The sequence below is a fragment of the Callithrix jacchus genome, chromosome X (assembly GCF_049354715.1).
Source record: "Callithrix jacchus isolate 240 chromosome X, calJac240_pri, whole genome shotgun sequence".
NCBI lineage: Eukaryota > Metazoa > Chordata > Mammalia > Primates > Cebidae > Callithrix > Callithrix jacchus.
Window position 1 is genome coordinate 27,944,325 of NC_133524.1, and position 6,173 is coordinate 27,950,497.

Consider the following 6,173-nt stretch of genomic DNA (forward strand, 5'->3'; position numbering starts at 1 on the left):
AAAAGATGTGGTTTTGGGGTTGCTTTTTATTAAAGAAAAATTCCACTGACAACTCTTCTACCCTTGCTAATTGCCTAAAATAATTTCTTAATAACTCCTATATTATAAGCTCTTTGGAAAACTGGCCATTACCAATTATGGTAAAATATATTCCTATGCCATTATAATATACTCCAGTCCAACATATCACATTCCAGTTCTCCCCATGAGCACAAAGATACATGTGCAAGGTTTAGAACAACTTGTATCACTGTTTAGAACTCAAATTTTAATAAGTAGTAGAATAGAACAAGCTATAGCATATTTCATATTTATTCAATGGACAGAAGTAAAAATAAATAAAACATAAATCAGCTATGCTACATGATGAATCCTCTAACATAATGTTGAGTAAAATAAGTCTGTTACAAAAACTATACACTGTTTATGTAAATCATATTTCCTAACAAAGCATAAGTGTGTGATAACGTATACAGAAAAACAAGTACTAATACCATAAATACCAGCAACATTCTATTCCCACAAGTAGGGAGAGAGTTGTGTTCCATAAGGTGCTCCAGAAGACAGATGCCAATGTTCTATGTATTGACCTGAGCAGTGACAATGTATGTCATTTGCTTTATGATATTCATTAAACTGCATATTTTACATTTCTATATATTTTATGGTTTTCTGTTTTATAATAAAATGTTAAGCACTCAAAATTAATATTTGCAGCTATTTTTATACTCAAATCTCAAGTGTTTTATTATTTTAAAATTTTGTCCCATCTTTCAAACACTACGTCACCTCAATGCTAGCTAGGCTTTCTGCCTGAACATCCTGCCTCTAATCAGTTGAGTCCGCAGAAATGCAAAGTTATTTTCCTTTGCTTGCTCATGATTTTCTTTATTCCTTTTGGTGAAGGTCATGCTGGTAGACCTACTACAGACACTGGAGCCAACACATCACAGGTGGGTGCACAGCAACCTTCGCTTGTCAGATTAATTAGATCACTCTTCATTTCAGGCATTAGGAATTAACTTCTGAGCTGGATATAGTGTTCTTCAAACCTCGGAAATTGAGACAATTGACCACCTTTCGAATTCTCCGGCAGCTTCTCTACAGTTAGAAATTCACTGGCCGGGCGCGGTGGCTCATGCCTGTAATCCTAGCACTTTGGGAGGCCGAGGTGGGCGGATCACGAGATAAGAGATCGAGACCAACATGGTGAAACCCCGTCTCTACTAAAAAATACAAAAAACAGCTGGGCATGGTGTTGCACTCCTGTAGTCCCAGCTACTTGGGAGGCTGTGGCAGGAGAATTGCTTGAACCTGGGAGGCAGAGGTTGCAGTGAGCCGAGATCATGCCATTGCACTCCAGCCTGGCACCTGGCAACAGAGCAAGACTCTGTCTCAACAACAACAAAAAAAAGAAATTCATTATATGCTACTAAATGTACCTAGCTACACACACACACACACACTCTCACCCACACACACACACACACACACACACACACATGAAAGGGAGGGTGGACAGATCCCATTCCTTCTTGAAGGGGTCATCACGTCTCATAAAATTGTGGAGTCAAAGGCCCTACCCATGCACGTGAACTTCTCCAACCCAATTCTAGTCTAGCTGGATTTCCTATTTTTATTCTCTCATGCAGAAGTTTTAGCAGGAAAATTGACCTTACGTAATCTTCCCTTCACTACTTTATAGACCATTTCACTGGTTGCTTGGAAGGTAATTAATTAGATTTTGAAAGAGAAATGTAACAAAGTGCTTTAAATCCTCATCTCCTTGTAATTCAACACCATTCTGCATCCATTTTATTCCTTCTGGTTTTGATACCACTTAAAACCTAATGGTTTTTCTATCTATATCTCTAGTCAAGATCATTCTTCTAAGCTCCTGAAGAATTAAATATCAACAGAGAATGTCAATTTAACATATCTACCCTACTGACAGCACAAATTACCAAGAATAAGATTATGAATTTACTTTAATTAGACCTTTATCCCCATCATCCCACTTAATCTAAGATCAATTCATCCTAGTTTAGAAGGGACTCTAAGTTAATGTGGCAAATAGAGCTCTTTATTTTGCTATCCCTTCATTTAATATCTACCATTTCATTAAATGCACCAAGGTTTCTTTAATTTTGTAGGCCAAAGAGCTAGAAATTGTCTTTGCTTTTTGTGGTATGCAAAATTCAATTCAATCTATTACTCCTTCCCATTGTATTTCAAAATCTGCCATAAAAAACAGACTGGTTGGCTCGAACAACATAAATGTGTTTCCTCAGGATTCTAGAAGCTAGAAATGCAAGATCAAGGTGCCAACACGGATAGTTTCTTGTGAAGCCTCTCTTCCTTCCTTTTAGATGGCTGTCTTCTTGATTGTACTCATATGTCAGAGAGCTCTCGAGTGTCTCTTCTGTTTCTCTTTGCATAAATTGAAGGAGTGCATATGCAATATGTTTGATGGAAATTCGGCATAGGATGAGGTCTGTGTTTTTAGTGTATCCATCAACCAAATAACATGTGGGTGAAGGGGAGGAAGGCAGCAAAGCACACTGCCATGTGTGTACCTATGCAACTGTCTTTCATGTTCTGCACATGTACCCCAAAACCTAAAATGCAATAAAAAATAAATAAAAATAATAAGAAAAAAACATTTCTCATCAGCCACCTCACTCCCTTCCCCTCCACCCTTCTGAGCCTCTATTGTCTTCCATTCTACACTCTATGCAAATGTGTTCACATTATTTAGCTCCCATTTATAATCAGAACACACACTATTGTTTGTTTCTGAGTTGTTTCACTTAAGATAATAACCTCCAATCTCATCTATGTTGCTGCAAAAGACATTATTTCATTCTTTTGTATGGCTGAATAGTATTCCATTGTGTATATATGCCATATTTTCTTTATCCAATCATTTACTGATGGACACTTAGATTGATTCTACATATTTGCTATTGTGAATAGTGCTGCAATAAACATGTAAGTGCAGGTATCATTTTTATATGATGATTTATTTTCCTTTGACTAGACACCCACTAGTAAGATTGCTGGATCAAATGTCAGTTCTGTTTTTAGTTCTTTGAGAAATCTCCATGCTGTTTTCCATAGAGGTTGTACTAGTCCTCTAAAGCACAAGCAACAATAACTAATATAGACAATGAAACAATTAAACTAAAAAGCTTCTGACCAAGTGTTACAGCTCTTTTAGAATTTGTCTAGCAGGCTTTCCGGTTTTTGCCAGAAAGCCCTTTATTATAAAAAAAATAAAAATTAAAAAGAATTTTAAAAAGCTGTACAGCAAAGGAAATAGTCAGCAGGGTGATCAGAAAACTTGAAAAATAGGGAAAAATATTTGCAACCTATGCATCTGACAGGGGACTGAATATCAAGAATTTACAAGGAACTCAAGCAACTCAGTAACAACAACAAAAAACAAATATTCTCATTAAAAAGTGGGGAATGACATGAATATACATTTTTCAAAAGAAGACATATGTCCAATAAGCATACAAAAAAATTCTCAACATCACTAATCATCAGAGAAAGGCAAATTGAAACCACAATGAAATATGTTATAACAGTCAGAATGGCTACTATTAAAAAAACAGAAAACTACAGATGTTGGCAAGGATACAGAGAAGGAGGAATTCTTCCACACTAGTGTCTCTTCTTAGAAGGGTGCCATTCCTATAGTAAGAGCCCCATACTCATAACCTCAACCAAATTTATTTATCTGCCAAAGTCCCCATCTCCAAATAGTATCACATCAGAGGTTAGGCTTCAACAAGTGAATTTTGGAAAGACATAATTCAGCCCATAACAAAGATTAATACAAATATAAATATAGCTTTTGATGCGAAAAATTTATATTAATTATTTATACATGTTAGCAAATGACCACAAAAAGAGTCAGGCTAGAGGTTGTTAGAGCAGAAGAGTAAATATCTCATTGACAGTTTTGAACACAAACTTTTCATGCTTGGCAAAAATCTCACTCCAAGAGAGCAGTATTGCTTGCAATTAAATGTTGCCTTTGGCTTGTCTCAGGTAGAGACAACTGTGTACCTTTTGCTGGCTGCATGCTACATTTTCTCCTGCTTTATATGACCTAAAAAATACATTATTTTAATACCTAAAAACACATTATTTTAATACAATAAAAACACATTAAATGTGTTTAATACACATTATTTTTAATACAGTATATCTAAAAATACATTACTTTAATATATTATTTTAATAACACATATTTTTATTATATTTTTGTTTTGTTTTTTAGAGATGGGATATTGCTACATTGCCCAGGCTGAAGTGCAGTGGCTATTCACAGGTGCAATCATAGCAGACTACAGCATCAAACTACTGAGCTCAAGCAATCCTTCTGACTTAGCCAAAATAGCTGAAACTACAGGCGTGCACCACTGCATCTGGTTGACTGTTTAAAAGCATCCTTTTGTGTATCACATCCATGATTTTTGTGACAACCATATGGCCTCTACATATTGTGTCTGTATAGAAACCAAAATTCTTTATATATTCTTTATTTATTTTAGTAAGAACACTTTACATGAGATTTATCTTTTTAACAGATTGTTAAGTGTACAATACAGTATTGATAACTGCAAACACAATGCTATACAGCAGATCTCTAGAAGTTATTTATGTGATGTAACTGAAACTTTATACCTATTGAATAGCAACTCCCCATTTTCCTCTCCTTTCAGCCCTGGCCCCAAAATTCTACTTCTTGCTTCCAAGAGTTTGACTATTTTAGATATCTCATAAAAGTTAAATAATGCAGTATTTGTCTTCCTGTGAATGGCTTATTTTACTTACAATAATGTCATTTCTCCAAAGAAGACATACGCATGGTCAACAGGCAGATGAAAAGATGCTTGGTGTTACTAATTATTGGGAAATTTAAATCAAAGCCCCTATGAGATTCTCTTCACCCCTCTAAGGATGTCTATTATTGAAAAAAAAAAAAACACAAAAGACAGCAAGTGTTGATGAAGTTGTGGAGACTGGAGCTTTTGTACACTGTTGGTGGGAATGCAAAATGGTACAGCCATTATATGTATAAAGGTTCTGCAAAAAATTAAAATTAGAGCTAACATGATCCAGCAACTCCACTTCTTCATCCAAAAGAATTAAAATCAGGATCTCAAAGAGATATCAACACTCCCACATTCATTGCAGCATTATTCACAATCGTCAAAATGTGGAAACAACTTAAATGTCCATTAATAGATAAATGGATTAATAAAATGTGTATACATGCAATGGAATACTATTTGGCCTTAAAAAGAAGGAAATACTACAATATGTGACAACATAACTGATTCTAAATGAAAAAGGCATTCTTTTATAAAATATGTAAATTTTAATACATTATTTCTCCAATCAATATCATCCAAAAGTTTCTCATCAAATTTTTATTAAAATTTCAATTCTTAAGCACAGCCCACCAAGGCCGACATAATTTGGACTTTCACCAATCTAAAATGTAATTTTTTAGTAATCGTCCCTTGATCAGTACCAGTTCCAGTTTTATTCTTTTCTTCAACACAATAAAACTGTTAACCCTCCAGGAACTCTATTTGTTTTTTTTCCTAATCCTCAAATGCTCTTCCAAGTCCTCACTTGACTAGCTCCTCATTTATGTAAGGTGATCCTCTGTCTTTATCAACTCTAAGAGACCATTCCTAACCAAATTAAACAGCCCACTGCACCCTATTTCTTCCCCGTCACACAACATAACATTTAAAAATTATTGCAAGAATGAAACTCAGAAAGATCTGAAGCTTAATCTTACCAGGACATATTTATTTGGTAAATTAACTCTCCACCTCATAAGCACAGGATTCATGGCTACCATTTATTTGCTTACTTCCCATCTTTCCTACTAGAATGGAAACTCCACAGGGAATATATTTTTTCCTCAGTTTTCAGTTGTCATAAAGATTTTCAGCATAAGTGGATGTCTGCTAAGTATTTACCGAATAAAAGAACACCTGAAACTGATGAAAAATCTACTCTTTTCCTTTTATTTCACATTTTGATGAATGGTACCTTCACCAACCCAGGCAGTCACTCAAAAACTTTGGGTCATCCTTTATTCTTTCTTTTCCCTTTCCTACTACAGCTAATCAGACCTCTCA

The 6,173-nt window shown here is 35.0% G+C and overlaps 1 non-coding gene across 1 annotated transcript; it reads left to right on the forward strand.

The window, feature by feature from the left end:
- The first annotated feature begins 3,200 nt into the window (after positions 1-3,200).
- LOC118150789 (U7 small nuclear RNA) lies at positions 3,201-3,262 on the forward strand. The gene has a single exon (XR_004738926.1). It is a non-coding gene; the product is annotated as a U7 small nuclear RNA (small nuclear RNA).
- Positions 3,263-6,173: the final 2,911 nt, after the last annotated feature.